This window comes from Cavia porcellus, unplaced genomic scaffold (genome assembly GCF_034190915.1).
Source record: "Cavia porcellus strain 051 isolate PalLab524CR breed Dunkin Hartley unplaced genomic scaffold, mCavPor4.1 scaffold_22, whole genome shotgun sequence".
Taxonomy (NCBI): Eukaryota; Metazoa; Chordata; class Mammalia; order Rodentia; family Caviidae; genus Cavia; species Cavia porcellus.
In genome coordinates, this window is record NW_026947505.1 from 28,903,832 (window position 1) to 28,926,976 (window position 23,145).

A 23,145-nucleotide genomic window follows, 5' to 3' on the forward strand; every position below is an offset into this window, starting at 1 on the left:
AAAAAAAAAATGCCTCCAATCAAGCAGGAAAATGTGCTTCCCATTAATCAACTCATTTTATGCTTCAGATTTCTCTTTCTGGAAGGGATTATCACCATCATACTCATTTTACAGATGAGGACAGTGAAATAATTTAGGGAAGATAAATGTAGTTAGGAAGCCATGCTTTCTTTAGTCTTCTAATTTGAAGGTTCGTGTGTGTGTGTGTGTGTGTGTGTGTGTGTGTGTGTGTGTGTGTATGAGTGTGTGTGTGGTGCTGAAGACTGAATAAGCCCAGGCTTTTACTCACTACCATATCATCTCCAAATATGTATAGGTATAAAGTCAAGTGACTTAGATTGCAACAATTATTCATATAATGAATGGATGTGTTAATAAAGTCTTATTTTAAAATTTTATTTGAAATTCATTTTCCTTTTAACTCTAGGGCTTATTTCCGCCCTATTAACTGGTTTGAAATATTAACTTATTCTATCAAGAACAGATAGAATTTATTCTTGGTGCAATCAGTAGTCACTTTCTTCACAGATGGTGCAAAATGGATTAGTGTTTTAATGATTAGTTTCTTGTAGGAAAATAAAGATGATGAAATAAGATACCTTTTTTACAGTGCTACAGTTAAAAATTAATTAAGGACAAATCATTTCTAGGACATAGATATGAAATGGGCAGGAGTTGGCAAAACAATGCATACTTTTTAAATAAACATTGTTATTGTTTATTATTTATCATTTAGAAGTTCCCAGATTGTAAGCTCTAAAGAGAAAGGGAATGTGACTCGCATTATTCAGAAACCAATTCCCAGTGCCTTAGCATGGTAGCATATTAACATTGGCCACAATAGTCAATAAATAGATATTTTTAAAATCAATGAACAGTAAACATCTGTTTTACTTGTATACATATCTTACTGCCGGGCTCTGCTCAGAACAAGAAACAGATTTGTAAACACCAACAGAAGGCTGCCTGTGCTTCCTTGTTTTCAATGTATCCCAAGGCTCACCACGAGTTCCAAATATTGCCGTTGAAAGGAATGAAAATTCCAGCCCGGAACTTGCTGCCATTGAAGATCATTGGGCCAGAGAAGAGAGATACTAGGAGTTAGATTCACAGCAAGGCTTCGTTCCCCAATCGCAGTGCTTGCTGGTCAGCTTAGTCTGCAAACCTCGCTTATTCTTCCCGTTGACCCCAGTAAACCTGTAGCACTCAGGTGCACAAAGGAAATGAATCTGAACAGCCCATTACTAAAACATCTGCTAAAGTCATTCTAGTCTACTGCATTTAGTATAAAACTGCACAAAAGCACCAGGTCCATTTATGTTGGTCACAACTGCCTACTTTCTTAAAGGAAATTGATGAATTTTTTTCTGAACATTCACAGAAATGATCCATTTTATACTGAAATGATTTTGGAAGGGAAAGATGATTAATTTCTGATTATCTGCTGAAGTATGTGGGAAAGAAGAGATCTGTCCCCATGTCTTATTAATTACCACCACCAGTTTCTGGTGGGTTCTTCCAGCATACATATACCTGCGATGATTTTTCTTTGTGTGTGTGTATCTGTGTGCTCACATGCACATAGTGAGGCTTTGTCTTCTGCAGAGAATAGTGAGATTGAGGTCTCAGGGTCATGAAAAAGACAACCAGGTAAAAAAATAGTTTTAATTAGAATCCTTGAAATTTCTTTCCTGAGCTCAACAATTCTTTATCAATGCTTTTTTTTTTTCTCAATTGAATCTACTCAAAAGTATATGCAAAAAAAAAAAAAATCCATTCAGCTAAGGGCATGAGTAGGATGTACAGCTGGGTGGTAATTAACAAAACTTGACCTTACAATGACTAGAGGCTGAGTAACACCGGAGGACAACTGCTTAGAACATACAGTTTATGTAATTCTCTTCAACTGTGTTAGAACTGATGCCTTAGTTCTATGGAAAATATGCCTCTAAAACCACTGAAGCATGGCCAGCATGGTGGTACACGCCTGTAATCTCAGCACTTGGGAAGCTGAGGCGGGAGGATCACCAAGAATTTGAGGCCAATGTCTATGTAGTGAGTTGAAAGCCAGTCTAAACTATATAGCAAGACCCTGTTTCAAAACAAACAAAAACACAACAAACTATTGAGACAGACTAAAACGGATCGGATAGAGAATCACCACACTATTCAGTCTTCCAAGCAGCCACTGAAAAGTTAAAATGGAACATGCTTTGACCCCATGTTTTAAATACTGCACATTTATCTCTCTCTGCCAGGTAAGGAGAAAGGATTAACAATAATGATATTGGGTTAAACAGTTCATATTTGAAAAGAAAATGATATCCATAAAGACACACAGAACTATTTTTTAAAACGTCAACAATCAGTGCTGGTTAAGGGTTTGCTAAAGATAGTATTCCCACGTATTACTTGTGTTTTAACTTTTAAAACATTTTCTGAGCCTAGAATGGTGGCACACACCTATTTCCCAGGGTTCAAAAGGCTAAGCCAGAAGGATTGCCATAAACTCAGGGCTAGTGTGGGCTACACACTGCATTCCAAACAGCCTGGCCTACGTAGGAAGATCCTGTCTGAAAAATAAAAAAAAAACTGTCTTTTTCTGAAAGCTATTATATTTTAATAGCCTTAAAATATTAAATACTTTTATCTCATTTTAGGCAATTTTTCCTGAATAAATAATTCATAAATCTATATGCACAAAGTCATCTCAATATTAATAATTACAAACACTAGAAACAACTTAATCTAACATTTAATGGAGAAACGGTTGAGTGAGATATGGCATATCCACTCTTCACATGGTATCTGTAAAGTGATTTTACTAAGATGAAGCAGGGAAATAGATCTTTCTCAAAGGGGAAGGGAATCAAGAGGTGGGGAGGTGGGGAGGGAGGGGAGAGTCAGGGAATGAAGAAAGGAACAAAGATGTGTTATACACATGTGTCAACTGCATATAAGAAATGTAAATGTTACATACTGTAAACATGTACTAGAAGAAAGGAGGAGGGTCAAGAGGCAGCTGGAAAAGTAAGAGAGAGAAGGAAAAGGGGATGGAGAAAAGGAATTAGGATGTGTTATATTCATGTACTAACTTCCCACAAGGAATGCCAACATTATGTATTACAAAAATGTACTAGTAAAAAATAATATGAAGAAACATTACCTACATTATGTTAAATAAAAGAAATCATAAGATGAAGTTTTAATTTACTCGTGTTTTTAAGAAAAAATAAGAATGTATGAATAATGTTTATTGAAATAGTGTGTGAGGTTATAGAATTTTTTGTTTTATTTCTTCATTTTTAAAATTTTTAAAAATACTTTTGTATTAGTTTTATAATGTAAAATTATCTAGCATCTGTATTTATAAATCCCTCTTGCATTATTTTACCTTAAACAGAACAACTTTGTCAGTCTCTTAAGAAATGGAGTGAAGAGATAACTGTCAGAACTAGAAAAAGCCCTGATATAATGTATTGCAATAAAAAAGAATAACTGATTCATGTTTTTGGGCAACAATCTCACACTTCTTTCAGCTGAATCATGGGTAAACTTGAATGCATGCTGTCATGGCTTGTATCTAGATGTCCCCCCAAAGCCTCATACAGTCATAGGTGGGGCTTTTTCAGAAGTGGCTGGATTAGAGTATGATGCTGGGATTGAGGGTGTGAGTGCTGCCCACCCTAAGCAGCCTGGGTATGATGTAAGTGACAGAGCTGTAGTCATCTCTTGCTTGTTTTGCTATCTTCTGCCCGCCATGAATTATTTCTCTCCTTTGATGGCTCTCTGTCATGCCTCCCTGCTTTGGAATCAGCTGATTATCAACTAACACCTCTACAAACTGTGAGCTAAGTAAACCTTTCCTCCTTTAACTAAGTGTTAGGTATTTTGTTTAAGCAACGAGAAAAGTAACTAAGACATATGTGTACCCTACTTACAATCTTCAGTTCTAATTTGGAGTTCTGGAGTTTCTCTGCAGTTATGCAAGATACGGCTCTCTGATTCTAGTCCATGAGAGGTTCATTTTGTGTCACCGAGAAAAGAGGAGGAGGGAGCATTAAAATTTCCCCATGAGGTTTCCTTGAATCTCATAGGCTTCGATCATGATTTCTATTGGCTAATGTTCTCATGGACTTGGTTCTCTTCCAAAGTAAATCTATGAGCCAGGTCAGCACTATTTCGAGCTTCCCAAAGATCAATACTCAACACTCCAGACAAGGTTACCTTGGGCTACTGTTCTGAAGGTCTGACCTTCAGAGGGATCAATGAACTCCAAATCATATACGTACATGTGATGCAATCATTTGCAGCCTGCTTTCCAAAAAAGAAAGAAGAAAAAAAGAAAACAATAAACATGGGATTTAATTATAATTCATGCAGAAATAGACTCTAAATTTGTTCACACACTGCTGCCAAACTAAATTGGCACGGTTATTCTACTAGCATTATGCAGCTAGTTTATAATGTTTTTTCTTTTTCTTTTGGCCAGGAATTTGCTGGAAAAATTAAAAACTGGAAAATTCATCCAAGAATAAGTAAAGAAAAAATATTACCAATAAAACTAAACAGAGAAAACTGTGTTTTTAGTTGTAGCTATAATTTTTACAATCGGTTTCCTATTGAAATAATCTCTACTTTATAAACACCTTTATCTGAAATCAGTCAGTTGCTAAATGTAAACAAAAAATTATTTCTGTTATAATATGAAATTAAAAACTAATATAAAATAAACAAAGGTAGGGTTCAACAGCAGAGTGCTTGCTTGTTATTCAAGTGGCCTTGGGTTAGATTCCTAGCACTGCAAAAAATTTTTTAAAAAAAGGAATGAAGGAATAAAGAAAGGAAGAAGGGAAAAGAAAGGGGAGGGAAAAGAAAAAGAAATGGAGAAAAGGATGGAGGGAAGGAAGAAAGCAAGAAAATGAACAAGAAAAAAAATGAAAGGACATGAAAGGAAAGAAGAAAAGGAAGAAAGAAGGAGGGAACCAGCTGTATTATTCCTAAATACGAGTCCCCGAAGTCTACGTTTTAAAACTGGCCAGAGGGATTTAGCTCACTGACACCAGCACCTGCCTGGCAAGCGCGAGGTCATGAGTTCAGTCCCTGGTACCAATAAATACATACATACATAAATAAATATGTAAATAAAAACTGCCTGGGATGCCTGGCAAGTGCAAGGTCATGAGTTTGATTCCTGGTACCAAAAAGAAAAAAGAAAAGCTGACTGGAGAGCTTGTAATATATTTAGAATGGCAAGTAATAAAAAAACCATTCATATATTGGAAAATAAAAGCATTGAGGAGAGGTGAGCAGTACTATTATTAATTTTCCTTGAAGAAGGCCAGATGGCAGTTGAGTACATTTTGGAGTGGAGGTTACCGACAGCTTTCTGAAGACAATAGCTGGTTACTATATTGGGTGTAACTCATGGCACATCAGGCCGAGCTTGAAGTTGAAGACTGGGTAAACAATCCAGCTACCTAAGCAACAAAGCAAGGTGCAGGGGAGGCTCTGCGGTCTCCTCTAGAGCCAGGGGAGTAGACAGTGCCCTCTGTGGGCGTCACTGCTGAGGGTGAGGGTGCTCTGGTAAACTGTCATGTGTTGTTGAAGAAGATCTACGCACAGCCAGGAAGTCAATGGTGATTCTAGAGCAACCTAACTGACCTCATAAAGAAAAGGGGGAACGAGTGGGAAGGATCAGGATGAAAATACAGCTCTGCAGCTTATAAAGAAAATAAGAGAAGATTATTTTAAAATAATAAATTCATTATAAAAGATTCAGGAGATGATTTCACAGGAAGGAAGCAGAAAGTAAAAAAGAATGAGATCAAGTATTTGACTTAAACAGTGAAGTAGGTGTTTTTCTAATGAATTCAGTTTTCTAAGCACAGTGTTAGGAAATGCAACTTCAAAACATGGGGGATTTGGGGTACTCCTGACTTGGAGGTCACATGCTCAGTATTAATGTAGAGTTACATATGTGTGAGGTCCCTTAGTTAGAATTATCTATTTATTTTATTAGCCCCCAACTTTTCTGTATAAAGTTTAGCGTACAATGAAAAGATTTTTGTGCTGACAGGTTTGTTTCAAAATAGACCGTGAGTCAGTTATGAAGGAGGATGCCGGGAACTAGAGTCTGAGAGTGAAGTGAAGAATTTTACGTTATCACTCAGTTCCAACACATTTTACATAATATTGGGTGCTTTCTTTTCCTATAATTGCTTCTATGCTTCATTTGTTATTTTCATCAATAGCCCTAGATAAGTGATTTTAAAAATTCATTAGGGGATGACTATGTTGGGCTGGCTTGCCAACATCACAAATATCTAAAATAGTCTTATTGCAAGTACAGGATGTTACCGTTTTTTCTGAGATCATTATACTAATTACAAAACAGAATAGTTTGTTACGTGTTGAGCTCCAATTCTCCTCTTGTCAAAAATCAGGAAGCTATTAACTACTAAGTGCTAATGGGATTCAGGGAAAAACCATGATATTATTTGCAAATTCCCTCTTCTGTCCATCACCATTACATTTGGATAACAAAGCACCCAAGCAATCATAACCACGGCCAATCACTTATAAATTAACTCACCGTTGAATGAATACCTTCCACTTTTGGAATTCACTTTCATTGGCCTTATTACCATAAACTAAATGCAATTTCACTCATTACAGATTTTAAGGGAAATGGTTTCACGCTCTAGGTTTGCTTTTTCAGTCTGATTGCATAGTCTGACCTCAGTGAAGTAAATTTCTATGCAAATACTCTCTTGTCTCAAACAATGGGAAATGGAAAGAGTAAACAAGTTACATGTTCACAATCTCAGACAGTTTAAATATGAATAAACCTGTCATTGAGTATAATATAATGGCCAGGGATTAAGCTCAGTGGCATAAGCGCCTGCCTGGCAAGCATAAGGTCATAAATTCGATCTCTGGTACTAAAAAAAATTTAAAGAAACGTAAATTAAAAAATAAAGAAAATAATATAATGCAAGTAATTCATATAGCACACGAAAATTTGCAGCAGTAAAAATATTCATAGAAATCTCGTTGCTCAATATGATGGTTTTCTTCATTTATGTGACTTTGTAATTGTTTTTAGAGTGTAATTATTCCAGGGTTCAAACATTTGTAGAAAAGATTAACTATATCTCTAGGAAAGGACTGCTTTCCAACTGGAAGGCAAATCTTTTTTAGTCTCTCTCATTTTTGCATCAGAGAAATAAATAACTGAATTCCTGTGTACAAACATGTGAATTATTTTTCATGAGAGTAAGAAATGAGTTGATTTGTGAATTAGGAAAGTTACGATAACATTTCACAAATTCAGTGACTTTATATAGGAAGGATCTTGGAACTAGGTTTAAGTTTCACAAATGACAAGAATTAGGTTTCAAAACTGCATTTGAGGGACGTGTTAGCATCAGGAATGAGGTAAATCCCTTTATACTAAATATTATACAAAGAAAAGATTCTGGCAACTACTTCACACATGGCAGAAATCCAGAACAGTCTTGAAACCAAAGAGTTCAGGACAGCCATCTAATAAACTGACATCTAATTCTCTCTTTAATTAGGACTAAGGAGTATTAAATCTCACATGATTCGCAAAATCAGTTTTTTTTTTAAATCCCCTCAAAACTTTTATGCATGGAAAGATATTCCTGAGATACTAGCATGGAAATAATTAGTCCTTTTAATTAGTACAACTGGGAAATAAAGCAGACTGGCCTTAATAAGGATCTGGAGCACATTAAAGTAAAAACATCTCCTTCTAATATCAAAGTCTATTCTACTCACTAACATACTAACATACAAAACGAGTTATTTTGCAAAGTGGAAAGAGTAGAACTGGACTTGATGTATTAAGAAAGGAGAATTCATGAACTGTGGGACCTGGGAATTAGACTGTCTCAAATATTCGCTAATCCATTTTCTGAATATTTTAGCAGAGGTTTTAACTACTTCAAATCTCACTTAATCTAAATCACTGTATGTTGTCTATTTTGCAGAGAAAAATTATAAATTAAAATTATTACAATCATACCAATGACATTTCATTTTTAAATTAATTGAGATTATTGGTGCATTGTAGATAAACATAATGATCGCATTCATCATAGGGAATCTGTACCTATACATGACATACTGATTCTTCTCTTTTTCTATTCTCCTCCATTCAAACCCTCTTCCCCTCCATATTTACAATAGCTTTGTTTCCGTTTTTTTCCTTTTCCATTTCTCATTCTTTCTTTTCCCTTCCTTTCCTCCTCTCCTCTCCCTCGTTCCCCTTCCCATTTGAACATTTTCTTCCTATGTCACAATATCTATTATACATTTTGGTGCTTATTTACTTGTTTGGTTTCTTACACTAGAGAAGCAATGTGATGTTTAAACATGTGTTCCTGATTTAAGTATGGTCTCAAGGTGCAGCCATTTAGTTAGAAATGCCTCAAGTGTATCCTTTATGGCAGAATAGTACTCCACTGTATTTTTTAAAAGCCCACATCTTCTTTATCCATTCATCCCACTGATGGGCATTTGAAACGTTGCTAAGATTTTGTTATTACAAATTGTGCTGCTATAAACATGAATGTGGACATATTGCTGTGCTATCATGTTTTTAACTCAGATACATACCAAGAAGGGGAATAGCTGGATCACATGGAGTTTCTAGTTTTAGTTTTTTGTGAATTTCCACACTGATTTCCACAGTGGTTGCACCAATCGAGAAGCCCGCCAACAGTGAAAAGGGTTCCTTTCCCCCCACACCTCTGCCAGCAGCTAAATGACAATTCTGAATGCAGTCTAACAGCTAATCTTGGCAAAGAGCGAGCTGCTGTCACATTAACCTTGATCAATGGGTGCAAACACATCTGGAATCCTAATGATCCCAGGAGCTTTGGGGGCAGCCATCTGACTCAAAGGAAATTGGACAAAGTGTCCCCCCAGCAAAAAAACTCTGTTATGCTGCTCTGAAAAGCTGTTGGCTGTGCTTCCCTCTGATAATTCACCAGCTTCTCTATCGGTGAGTGAGCAAGACAAATAAATACCCACAAAGTGTCACCAACTGGATCTAAACCTAGTACAACCCTGCAGACAAGAAACATTCTTGCGAATACTACTTTATGGAAAGGGCATGGGCAAATTCTGCAATTTCTATTGCTACTGTCAGCCTATGAGTTTCTCCTGGGCTTAGTTCTTTATCTGTAAAATGAAGAGGCTAAGCGACATGAATTTTATAGCCCTCTCTGGTTCCAACATTCCCATCAGTTTGTGATTTCACTGAAGATATTATGAGCACACAGAACGGACTGACGAACGAGGGATGACAGCAAACACTTGACGCCAGCTCGGGTCGGCTCCTTACTCTAGGGCGGTGTCTGGCCCTGGGGGAGAGGGCTGCTGTCCCAGACGTCCTGCACACTGCTGGAAACCTGACCCGTCATCCTGCCAACAAACTGAGCCAGTGCAGGCCCTGCTCTGAGCCACCGCAGACAAGCACAGACTGCGGGGTCCGCCTCACATGCAACAGCCTGGCACCTGGCTAGGTGGAGGGAGGGGTGCGCTTCAAGTGACCGCAGTGGAACCTACAGGATGAAGAGCAGTGGGGTCAGGGAGCGTCTGGGGCCTGGTGAAAGAGGAGAGTAGGCAGGGACCCGAGGAAGCGCAGGGCAGAAGGCCTGGTGAAGAGGGATCCGCAGGGACAAACTCCTGAAGAAGCACCTGTTAGTTAGATCGTGAGACCCAACAGATGGCAGAGGAAGAAGGGACGTGGGGAGGTGTGCAGCTGCAGCACCGGGAAGGGCCGGTTAACCAGCTGGGGTCTGGGAACCCCAGGGCAGGAGGAGAGCAGCTGCAGGGCTGTTGTGAGGGGTCCTGGCTCTCAGACCCCTCTCAGCTTCTGTGTTAAGATGAACCTTGGAAATAAGGAACCAGGCTGAAGGTCATAGACACTTGGAGCCAGTGTAGAGCTTTTAGAAAGTGTGAAATTTATCCAGCATTGTCTTACAGTCCTGGGAATATTTAGAGTTTTTGTTTTAAAACCAGTAATCGGGGCCAGGGATTTAGCTCAGCGGCATAAGCGCCTGCCTGGCAAGCGTGAGGTCATGAGTTCGATCCCTGGTACCAAAAACAAAACAAAACAAAAAACCCAAAACTAAAAAACAAAAAACAAAAAACCTAGCAATCTGTCCTTGAGTGTGAACTTGGCTATACATTGAAAGTCTAGGTAGCTATAACCAGTAGTGTGTGTATGTGTGTGTGTGTGGGGGGGACTTATTGGTCCTTATGACTTTCAAATAAAAATTAGAGTGTTATCATCAATACTCATCTCTAATTAGCTTTTGCCTCACGGTACAGGAAATTCAGAACTGGTAATGACAAATCAATGAGAGCAATAAAAATACACACCGTCTTTCATGTGCTAATGATTGAACTTTATTTCTAAATTGTCTTTGGTGGAGGCATATTAAAAATAAATGATGAAATTATAATTGAAACAATTCATTATGGTCCTTGGAGACATTTTCTTTGACCTTAAAGTTTTAACATGATCCTTGATGAAATTAAATTGTTAGTGGTTTTTCAGTTATTATTTATTAACTCTTCCCTAACAAATTGTACTGGCTGTCTTGTCCTCTGAAGGCTAAAGATATTGCTCATTAGTCTATCAATTATTGTTATTTATATTTTTAAAACTCAATTGCATGTTCATCTATACAGGGGAAAGAAAGTTGCATTTTGAGATTAAAGTTTAAAATAATGAAACCAAATTTGAGAAAAGCCTAAACAATAATTTTAAAAAAATCTAGTGTGGTTTCCTTTACATTTCTGGTCATAATAGTTTTGTCTTCCAGAGAGTGATTATCTTCTAGAATTCAAAATAAAGACACAGCTGCCTGTGGCATCTCTCCCATGAGTATAGACAATTTACCCTTCCACAGTGGTTACAGCTCAATGGCATAAAATGCCAGCTCACTTATTGTCTATAAGAATTTTTCAGAGTTTCATGTGGATTGTACAATACTCCTTGAGATTTGTCAACAGTAGATGTTCAGGGAAAATAACCTTTACAATTGAGAGTGGCAATCCTGAACATCTTGCCCCCAAAGAAAAGCACATTCCAATTTTCCCGCCATTTTGACAAAATAGATACAGAAACATTATCTCAAGTGACCCTAGAAATAAGGACCTTGTTTAATGAAACTCCCACATGGGTTACACTGGCACAGTTTCCTTCAGTGATGTACTTCCTTTTTAATTTCTACCTCTTTTTAAAATGTTCTCTTTGCTAAGAAGAAAAGAAAAAGGACCTCTATTGCAGTTAAGAAGTGTGGTAGCCAATGGCTATATGCCCGGATCCAGAGCAGAAGTAGGTTAGGCACACTGCACAGAGTTCAGAAGCATTGTGTGACCTTCACCGTGTGGGCCTATGGTCATTTCTAGGCTGAGGAAACTGGAGTAAAAAGAGGAGAAAGATAGCAACAGAAATAAATGAGTAAATGTCTAGACATTTTCTCATTTAAGCCTCACATCAGCCCTGTTAAGCATATATTGTTAATTTTGTAAACAGAGAGCATCAAGGATCCAGCTAGAAAGTGTCAAAGCTAGAAAGTGTCAAAGGCCCAGGTATTTTTTCCTAAATATTGGATAATAGCAAGTAACATTCCCAGAGACATGAGAAGCAGACCAGATGTTTGCGTTGTCCTGTTCTTATTGTTTGTGTCATGCTCCAGGGCCTGATCCTCTCCTCACCATTCTCTACCTTTCCCTAGCCCTCTCCCCGTGCAGGTACCCAAGACAGGGTAACTGTCTGGGAGAATACTTGGTACTCTAAAGGTGCAAGAAAGGAGGAAGGAAAGATCTTTCAGAGCAGAGCGGGGAGATCTCTCTTTTCATGAACCAGCCCGAGTGGCAGTTGTGAAACTCGGATTTCCCCAAAATTAAGTCAGGGGCACGTTGTTGCTTGTCATGTGGCTTCAGTTCAAAGTTACACCTGCTGGGGCCTCTTGTAAAATTTTCCTATACGAAGCCACAAACGTGGGACTCAAAATGGAACTTGCCACTTCTGAAATGCTGAGCAGGGGGAAAAAATAGCCCTGTTTTTATGAATTGAATATATGGTGTATGTCACGGGGAGGAAGTGAACTGTATTACCTTGAGCTTGCACCTCCTGTCAAGGCCAAAAGGTTAATTTTCATGCTCAAGGTTAATAATACAGTTATTTGTGTTTAGATATCAGTGTAACATGACTGATTGGGAAAGCAGGTGCCGGAGTGATGTAGCATGCCTGAGACTCATGGGTCATGTCACTGATTTACAAGCCACCCTAACCAGGAAATGGAAGCCAGAGCTAACTCCATGCCACACAATTTGCACTACTCACTGAAAGTGTGGATAATTTCAGCTTGTGCATTTGCAAAACAGTCCATGCCATTTTTTCTTTAAACATCCTTTGTGCTTGGTATTTCTGACTTGCCTAAATAAATATTATCATGCATAATTACCATTACCAGCCCATTAAAATATGGACAGTTTTTAGTCTAAATCCATGAACGAGGGCCTGTGACTTCTGCTTGTGTCTTCAATAAGCATCTGAGTTCTCACAGCTGTCATGATTTCTACTACACATAGAAAATCAGAACTTTGCCTTCTTCAGAGGTTAAAACTCACTCAGAAAAATAGAAGCACTTCTTCAAACACTGCTATTGTTTTTCTTTCTTGTGTCTCAGTATGTTTGGTTTTGATGAGAGTAAGTGATAAAGCCCTGTGCTAAAAGGTAAAGAGCTTTTGTTCAATCAAGGAAGTTCAGTTAGATGAACTTTTCGAGTCCACTGAAAATTTCTCCCACTGGCCTGCAGTGAGTTTAGGCAGGAGATTATAAACAGTCTACCACTAGGAACTAAAGCTCAAATCACACTTAACATTGGTACAGGGTCAGTGACATCATTTTCCCATACAAGACACATGCAGAAAAATCTGAGAAACATCTGGTCTCTTCTGCCTGTTGTACAGCTTTCTGTCTACTTATATATAATGAACTAACCCAACAGAGAGAACTCCCGCACACTGACCTACGCGCCCACTGCTCTGCAAGAGACTCAGGCTTATCAAGTCAAACACAAAGTGAAGTGAAGCCTATACTTAAGGTTTCTCATTCAAAATCTTTCATCTTTCTCTTTACTTTCAGTTACCAATCATAATAAACTTTGTAAATACAGTTTTTGTTCATGGTTTCACACACCCTTTTTTAGTCTTCTTCCTATTCCAGTGCTTAGAGCTCTTTAGTAAATACTATCCTGTCCCAAATTTGGAGTCCTCATCTCTTTGCAAAACAAGCATCGAGCTTCTAGTATTAGATCTCAAGCATATTTATCCGTAACAGGGTCAGACCTGTAAACCTTAATCCAAAGTAAAAATTTGTGGAAATCAACCTTCTTATTCATTCTTTATTTCTCCTGACATTTTTTATGACTGAGATATTAAGTATATCTTCATTTCCTGATGAAAGCAGAAAAATTATTCCAAATGCCTTGTGAAAGTCCTTAGTGATTTAAACTCTGTTTTCCAGGTGAGCTACACTTTTCTTGCTCCAAATTTATCTGGGTAATTACAGGCCTCCAGACCTTTGGTTGTTTGTCCCATTTGTCCAGAGTTTGCTTCTCCACCCTTCCGTGTTTCACTACCTTATTCCTTCTTCACGTCTGTCTTGGGATTTCTCTTCTGCTGGGCAGTCTTCCCTGGAGGCTGGGTGACAGCCTCTGTCTGATGCAGTCTATTCCTGGTCCTGTCACCTATCATAGTACTTATCACAGTGTGTACAGCTTCCTGGTTACTTGTCAGTATCTCCCTCCTCTCCAGGAAGACTTGCATGGAGTACTTACTGCTCAGCCAACAACCAAAACTCTCCTGGTGTCCCCATTAGTAACTCCCATAGGTGGTCATTATTTGCAAGGTCTGTCTTCATGGTAGCAGCAGATTTGCTTGCATCAAAAATAACTCAGCTGCTAATACACAAACTTCTAAGCCAAGCAGAGAACTTAAGTGTCATCAATGTTTTCCCTTCTCCTTCTTTGTTTTTTTCTTTCTGGTACTCCCAAGTTAATACACTTAGCATTTTCTAATCTGCAAAGACCTATAACCTCTGTGTTACTAAAGGAGGGAGCCACCTAGCTGCTGCTTATCTAACCGAGCTGGGGTGCTGAATTCTCACATTTTTCTTGGATAAGAATCTAGGTGAATCTCCTGAAATAGTTGTTTAAAAATCAACCCAGGTGGAAAACAACAGGAATATCCAATGGAGTAAAAGATAACTTTTATTTAATCTAGACTTTGTATTTAAACCTATTGGGGCTGTTAAACACTGGAAAAGTAAACTAAACTTATAGATAGAAGGCTATGGAATTTGGCTGGGCTTTCAAGAGAATCTCAGTATACTCCTATACCAATGACTGCCACTCAAGGTTGATAAGATTCGGTTTACTTGTAGAATGGAGCTGAGCCACTTACAGAATATCAACATATTTCTGCTAGTGGTAATGATTCTTCAAAATGGTGTTATGTAAATTGAGATTTGTTACAATCTTGCCTAGAAATAGTTTGATTTACTTACCAGCTCACAAAGACATTGATATCTAACTTGAACAATTGAAAATGATTTATTTATCTTGAAAACCATGGACCAATGTGTCTCAGCACATATTGATTTTTATTTAAGCCTCTGTCTCTCTTTAGACACATAATGGGTGAGAATTTACTAGGTTTGAATAAAGAATACCAATTAAAAACTTTTACTTCCTTTTTTTCATTTGATGGTGGTGGTACTGGGAATTGAAGATTCCAATGCTGAGTTACATCTCTTCCCCTGATGCCTTTTTTTTTTTTTTTTTTTTTTTGAGTCAGAATGTCAGTAAATTCCAATTTGCCCAGGCTGGGCCAAAATATGCAATCCTGCCTCAACTTCCCATAGTGCTAATATTACTGATGTGTGCTACCAAGCCTGGTATTTTTCTTTAGAAGATTCAAAGAATGAATCTTTTCACTTCCCCAAAGTCTTGTATCAGGATAAAATTATACTATTTGAAGAAATTATTATCAAATTTTTCTCTAAAGCCTTCTTTTAGGGATATTATTTGTTCTCTCTAGAGTACTTTCCACTATATGCTATTTGTTACATTAAATTCTATCATTTCAATAAGTAACCTCCTGAAAAAATACCAACTCTGAAGAAAAAGAGAAATTGGCAAAAAAAAAATCAAGTTACATATAATCAAATCTTGCTTTGTTATTTAAATTCTGCTCTTGCTTATGGATCTATAGTAGTTTATAAAAAGTCTTTTAAAAATTTAAAAGTCTCAAATTACTAAGAAGGGATATTATTTTAGTGGAAAATAGCCATATGGTTTTCTGGAAAGGACTATAGCAAAAGAAATAAATTTTAATTAGAAGCAGGAAAGATTGGGTTACATACAACAAAAGCCAAAAAAATATGCTCAACTCCAAGGGTAAGTGAAACCACTGGCTAGAGGGTTCCAGGGTAGGACAGGGAATAATTTTCCTAGAATATTTTATGTCTTTAGCAGCTTGGATGGACTCCCCACTCTATCCAGATTCATCCTTGGGAACACAGCATACTGGTGGGATGAATGTTACTAGTAAAAGAGCTCATGTGATAAAGACAGCTATGGCTATAAGCATAAACTTGCCTTATCCCAAAGCACAAACCCTAACGTTTGTTGTTTGTATGACTCTAAATGCAACATGTGTATGGGTTGCTTTGCAGCTAAAGCAGAGAGATGCGGGAGTGACCTGAAGTCCCTGCTGTCCTCCTCCTCAGGCTGGGTTGTAGGAGACCTGTGGATCGCGGCCCTCACTTTTGAAGGGAAAGGAAGCATAGATCTAATAGAAGTAACTTCCTGCTCCAGGAGCCCCAAGTAACAAGCTTGGAAATGTGGGAGACTCCTGGAAGAGGACCATCCTACTTCCTGGTTAGCAACTATCTCACCAGCTACAAAATATGCCCGTGGTGGAGACATAAAAACCGGTGATAAGCCAATCATCTTTCTCCTTTTATAAGGGTTTACTTTGTGTCTTTGGGGCCGAAAAAGAGTATTCTTTAATTTAGTTTTCAGGTAACACAGGTGAATTTTTGGGTAAATTTCTTTTGTGTTACCTGATAAAAGAAAAAGCAGATATGATCTTTGTGAATTCAATAACCAACACTCAAAAACAAAACAAAACAAAACACCCCTGCCCATCACAGATTGGACTGAAGAAAACTTAAGTCTACAGAGATAAAACTCATTTTAAATCAAGGACAGGACATGTAAAATCTAGCACATAAAGAAGCAAAGACAGAAATAATTTACACCAGGGATTGCAAGCCACAATTGTGAAAAATGGAAAAATTTCTTAACATTTTTGATAATCAAGGAAATGCACATTAAATCAATGATGTATCATTTAACTAAATTAAGAAAAATTAAAACATGTCAGCACCTTTAAAGGGCACAGTGTTAGGGGAATAGACTTACTCATACAATGCTGGTAGCAATGTTATTGAATCAGCTTTCTTTAAATTGGTCTGGAAAGATTCTCACAAGCACTGTAATTATCTTCAAACCACTCCATTCCTGAGAATTTATATTAAGGTTCAATTTATCATGAAAGTTATTCAAAATGAGAAAGAAACCCATCATTTTTAGTCCTATAAAAATAATAAAATGAAAGTACCAGTAGTATCATAATGTATCAAGCTGATACAATATTAACTTATAAGAAGAATTGTTGAATTTATGTTGTAACATACAAATATGTCTAAAAAAAGTTAGAATCGTCATCACATATACACAGTGACAACAATCCTGTAAAAAAAGAGAAAATGAACATACTTGGGATAAAACTGAGCACAAAAATAAAAACAGTTGTTGTGTAAAGAAAAAAATATTTTTCTAATCAACAATAGTGTTATAAAAATTCTTAAACAATTCTTTTGAAGTCAAAAGTAAAAGTCAAGAAGTCCAATTAAAAGACATGAAATTTGAAAATAAAATTTTAGCTAGCTAAGAGCTCACGGCTGGAGCTCTAGCATAACAAGGTAATCTTTTCTGGATCTTAAACAAAGAGAACTACATGATTTGAAGGTTACTGTGGACATTGCAAATTACTGTGGACCAAAGGAAAAGCTATTAAAAGTCTCAAAGAAAACCCAGTAGTTTATCTTATATACTCCTGACAAAAATAAACATTTATTTTTTTTAAAATGCTACCTTCTTAGAAAAAAAAAAAAAAAGAATGCTAAGTGTTTTGGGGTAAAATGTTCTTGTTTCCAATGCTGTTTACAATACTACTAATACTCAGATAAATACTAGCAATAGTCATTATAGGGATTTTTCAGTATCCTAAGAGAATAAATAAATATATCATTTAAAAAATCTCTCAAGACTTATTATTTTCAGGTAATATTCTTTATTATGTTATTATTTTTAATTAGAAAAAGCTTGGAAATGTGATGCTTGTTTTGCCTAGAGGGATTTACTTCTAGAAGTTTGTTTTAGCTTTTATTGCCCATAGGTACATTTGCTAATTAATGATATTTTAGATGCAGTTTATAGCTTTTTCAGGAGTTTCCATGTATGCGTCCTCACTTGATTCTGGCTCTCTTAGCGGCCCTGCATCTTTCTTGTCTCTTGGGTGAGAAGCAGGAGGTCAGGTGACCTGCACAGGGTCATGTGACAGCCAGTGGCTGAGGCCTTGTAGAACTTAGGTTCAGGGACTGGGGATTTAGCTCAGCGGCATAAGCGCCTGCCTTGCAAGCAGGCAGTTGTGAGTTCGATCCCCGGTACTGATAAAAATGAAAAAGACAAAAAAAAAAAAAAAAAAAAGAATTCATGTTCATCCACTTAATCATTCCAGGCATATGGGGAAGGAGGAAAGGGTCCACGCTGGCTCTTCCTCTGGTACTATCATCTTTTGTTCTAGGTGATGAGTGCTTTTTCAAACACAGTATGGTTAGAAATTGGATGAGGAACATAGTGAACTGTGGGACAAGAAGTCACCAGACCTCCTCTCCCAAGACCATAATATGTCATGTCAAGAGCAGAAAATGGGGCTGGAATGAGGCAATTTGAAATATTACTACATTAATATCTATAAAAATTATGATGTAAATTAAAAGAAACCAGAAGTTTATAAAGGCATCTGGTTGATTTAAGTATGCTTTTATAGCACCTTTTTAAAGGGAGATTAGAAAACCTCAAGATGATATCAAAGTCAGTCAGTATGGAAACTATTCCTCAGCTGACCATTTCCCTTCCAAGCTCCCTGGACTTCAAAGAAACAGCTCAGCAATTTAGAGAAGAAATATACAGGGCCCCGTGCACTTTCTTGAGGGTAGACTGACAGATGCAGGTGAGGCATCTAAACAGCTAAGCCAGCAACAACGCTCACACTCAGCCTAGGACTGTGTAAAGTCTGCTTCATTAAAAGTGCCTTCTATTGTTGTCTTTGCTAAATTGCTGAGAAGAGGCAGTGACCTTACACCTAATCATGTCAACAACTCAGTGTTAATTCTTCTGTTTGTAGTAATGTGATTCAGAACTGCTCCAAGTTGGACGACTCTTCCCGAGGACTCTGACTTCTCTAGAATTGAAAAACAGCACAAAGTGCCCTGGCTTCAGCTTTTGGTCGCTGACTAAGCACTTTCCAAGCTGCCTCCAATTGAAAGACAGACAGGGGAGTCTGAGGAAATCCTCACTCAGCCAAATCTATCCCAGATGAGAAGGCAAACTTAATAAGAATCAGCCGTGAGCTGCTGGCATGCAGCCTCTAGAATGCACGCGATTTATAGCCAACACGGGCTGCAGAGTTTTCTATCCTAGTCTCTCTTTTTCATGCTAAAAATGTTTTTTTAAATGCATGACCAAATGTTAATTTCAGCTAGTAAAAGCAAAGGGTAGAGATGGGGAGTGGGCTCAATAACCTTATGGCATTTATGGGAGACCCTGGTAGGAGATGAGAACTTGAACAATTTAGATTTCATGACTACAAAGAGTGAACAAACAAGGACCCAAACAAATATTGCACAGGTTAGAGCAAGGTAATTACCAGATGCTGTAAAACTGAGGTGCACTGAAAGCTTAAATCTTGTTTTCCATTCTCTTCCAGTGCCTTTCTTTGTAGAGATAAAATGATCTCAAAGTGTGAACACATCATGTGATGCTGCCTGACTTCCTACTGATAGGGTAGAGCTATAAATATTTACTTAGTACTTTACCCTAAACCCACAAGTAATATATTAATAGGGTCTTGAAAAATTCAAGCAATATATAGATAGAGCTGAAGTTCCTCTTGACTAGTCTCTTCTACTTCATGGAACCTGGTTATCACTATATATATATATATATATAGTGTTTAAATGCCAAGAAGATGTTCTGAAATATTATATAAGATTTTCTTGGTTTTTAAATGTACAAGGGGTGTGAATGGAACACAAACATTTAAATTAAAGAATTAGTACAGTGAAAGACATAGTGCCATTAATCTCCCCCAAATATTCTTCTTTATTTCAAATATACTTACCCCATCTTTCTTGCCACTTTTTGAAGCAGTTCTGAAAGTCCTTTTTTGTGTGTCTTTATGAAATACCATTTTAAAAATCCAGGATATGTTGCTGCCGAGTACCATGCAGTGGAAAAGGCAGGCTCTGAAAACAATACAGTGTGTCCCTATGCACATCCTTCAGGGAATCTGGGCTGTGCACATTCTGGCTGCTCCTCAAAGTCAGAATGACTGAAAGGTAAACATTTTTAACTGATATAAGACATTAAGGCAGCCACGACAGCACAGCTAAAGGCACTCAGGAAAAAGGCTCAGAACTGTCTCAGGAAGTGGCAAGGAAGACAGAATAAGTGCGTTTGAAGGAAAATGAATGGCAATGTGTCTTTTACTATAATACGTTTTCAAAAATTTAAACACCGCATACTTTTTTTTTATACTTTTGTACATTCCTACAAGTACACGTATACATACAAACATAGAGGAATAAACACAAAATGTCTTTGAAATAAATGAGTTAGTGCCTTATATGTGTTCGTCTTCAGTGTTTTTCTACTCCAACATATGTTGGGATAGACCAGCATGTACAGGTCTCATTCTTTCTACTTGCTGTATAACAGATGACAGGCATAGCCCATAATTAATTCTCTATGAGTTTACAGTTTTGTTATCCACTGACATTTCATATTTTTTCGCCATTTCCAATATTGTAAAGGACATTGTTGTACCTGTCCCCATTATCACATAAGCAAGTGTTTATTTAGGGTGGATGTGGAGACAGAGATCTTCTAAGTTAAAAGAAATGAGATTTTGACATTTTAAATATAGAGACACTGCCAAAAAACTCTTCCATTAAACATTTTTTCCCCATACTTTTTAATAGCATAATAATATTCGACTTTTGACAATTCGATGGATTAAAGACAAAGGGAGAGTTCTTTGTTTCAATTTGTATTTCCCTAGTGGTATTATAAGCACTTAAAAATAGGTTTTAATTTCCTTTATTTGCTATGTAAGCTCATGTTATTAGGAAGGGCAATTGTGAATTCTAGTTGGGTTGATTAACTGGGGATGGTAGTTGGCGCTCACATTGTTCTAGTTTCTAAATTTATCTAATTGTGTGTGATCAGCTCTTGTGGCTTACGTGATTTCTGCTTTTCAGAATTTTATGAAATATATTTCATGATCTAAATCTTGACCTGTTTTTGTAATTGTTCCATGTATGTTTAATGTATATTCTTTGTTTATCAGTTTCTTTCTTCTCCTGTACGTTCCTGAGGACCAAACCCAGAGACTTACCCATACTAGGCAAGCATCTACCACAGCATTCCCTCTCCATCCCTGTTTTCTTGAACTAGCAATTTCTAGGAAAAACATAATAAATATTCCCCTACATAACATTAATTTGTAGATTTGTATTTATATTGTTTTAAATATTTACATGTTAAATGAATCACAATGTGTGAACATTTTATCTTCTTAGTACATATTTTTAATCAATGTGAAAATATTCCTTTATGGTCCTTATAGTTTTTCTGTCTTAAATTTTATTTTGTCTGATATTTATATGCTAAAATTACTCTCCTTGTATTAGACCTTGCCTGGAATGTCACTGTTTTCCAAACTTCTGAGTTCTTTTGAACATACAAGTTTGCAGTGTCCCTAGATTTTGCCGTAGTTCTTTGTTTTAATCATTTTGTACTGCTTTACTGCCTGCTCTCTGTTTACCTGTGATTTTAAATTATCTCTTATCCATACAATGGCATGACTTCTTTCACAGGAGTGCTAAAAAAGAGTGTTGAAATATGCGTGTTTTCTGTTACTTAAGCCAGGAAGGAGAGATGCCCTTTATGTTCAGGCCGCCATATTGATTGAGTTCTGCCTTTCCTAACACAAAATTTCTTTCCCTGTGTCTTCTCCACAGCATTCTTTCCTTCAACTGTGGTGGATCTGGATACTGAAGCTATTGTGAGAGCAGCAGTGCAGAATAGTTTGTGGATAATGTACCCACTGCACACCTTTTGAAAAACTACTTTGGTGTCCATTTCTTCATGGCCCACATGTTGATTTCAGGCTGAGCTACAACTTACTAGCTTGCAGTATTGAGTAACAGCTTTCCCAGCTCTGTTATTTATCTTTCCCATCTCATTCCCACAAAGATCCGTTTAATTTATAAACCGTCCATTTTACACTGCACTGTCAGTGACATCACATATTGACATTCTTCTGGGTGATTTATTGGCAGTACAAACACCCCAGTTTTTTCCATGGAAACAAATATGTTTGAAGGCCACCAATTAGATTATGGGCAAGGCCTGACACAAACTAAGTGCAACATAACTTTTAGTGATTTTCCATACTTAAAAGAAGCATATATTCTTTTTATGTCAAAAAATAAAACTCACAATAATTCACAAAGGATTTGAACTTCCTTGCTTTCTTATTTAAAATATTTTCATCTCACTTTCTATATTTTACCTTTACACATCAAAGGAGGTTTATTTTTATGCATAGGTCATAGCAGGTTTACTTAGATTAGAACCGCCATATGACATTTGAGATGTTTTGTCACTTCTTTAAGTTGTTCCATTGATCGTGGCCACAGCAGGTATCAGAATATAGACAGCCTGATTCCAGCACTCTATTTATTCATAGATTTAGTTTTACAAGAAATTTAATTTTATCTTATCTGCAAACTACTAAAAAAACTGGGAAACAAAATCAATAGTAATCACTTATTACCTCAGAATTTATAGGGAAGAACTTGGAGTAGAAAAGAGAAAGATTTATCTAAAGTTTGACGTCAGGAAATGTCAGAAGAACCTGGCGTCTTTCCTTCCAGGCTTGGCCACCTCTCATCACTGTCTCCAACATCTCATAATCTCTCCACATTCTTAAAATGCCTTAAACTGCCTCCACTTTCTAAAAGGATAGTTTTGCTTTTCCAAGGGACTATTTCATCCCTGTAAGAACATGAACTCTGGGGTTTTTTAAAATTGCAAAACATGAAAGTCTCCTTGATTGGTAATGACCTTAGAAAAAAATACAGTGAAATCTGAGAACCAAGTAAATTAGAAAATGATTTACCTGTTATTCCAATAAAATAAAAAATATAAAACACAACGTTGCCTTAAATTCCTTTCAGCTCTTTGTTAATTGTTTTATTGTATGTGGAAGTCCACTCAATCCTTAATCTGTCCCCAGCTCCCGTCACATGGAGAGCACAGCAGGGTCTCAAGCAAATATTTAGACCAGAAGTTTGGGCTCCATCTAACACCTATGGAGCCCTCTCTCTGCTTCTAAATCTTGAGAAGTTCTTTTATCTCTAACATATTCATCACCTCTTTTACAATTTTCAAACTATAGCCAGTAGACTGGCCAAAGGTTTTTTTTAAAAATTAATTTGAAATGGTACACTTTTGCCATATATTATGATCACATTCATTGTAGGAAATTTGTACTTGTACTTATTGTATCTTAATTCTTTTCATACTCCTCCCTCTTCCCTTTAACCTTTCTTCCCCTTTCCAATTATAAAAACTTTGTTTCCATTGTTTTCCTTTTACTCTTTTTCTTAAAATT

General features: G+C 37.0%; 1 protein-coding gene and 1 long non-coding RNA gene across 4 annotated transcripts in view; one reads left to right on the forward strand and one right to left on the reverse strand.

Annotated features, from left to right (window-relative positions):
* Nucleotides 1-23,145, reverse strand: part of Sgk1 (serum/glucocorticoid regulated kinase 1) — a 115,280-nt gene that overhangs the window by 47,931 nt on the left and 44,204 nt on the right. The window lies entirely within an intron of this gene.
* LOC134472084 (uncharacterized) overlaps nucleotides 1-23,145 on the forward strand; it is a 99,382-nt gene that overhangs the window by 42,231 nt on the left and 34,006 nt on the right. The window contains exon 4 of one of the 3 annotated variants that reach the window (XR_010041914.1): nucleotides 21,488-21,984. The exons of 1 other annotated variant lie outside the window; for it this stretch is intronic. This is a non-coding gene — a long non-coding RNA (uncharacterized LOC134472084). Of the gene's footprint in view, nucleotides 1-15,790; nucleotides 18,942-21,487; nucleotides 21,985-23,145 lie in introns of those variants that run through there. One more of the 3 variants, XR_010041912.1, reaches the window with a different exon arrangement.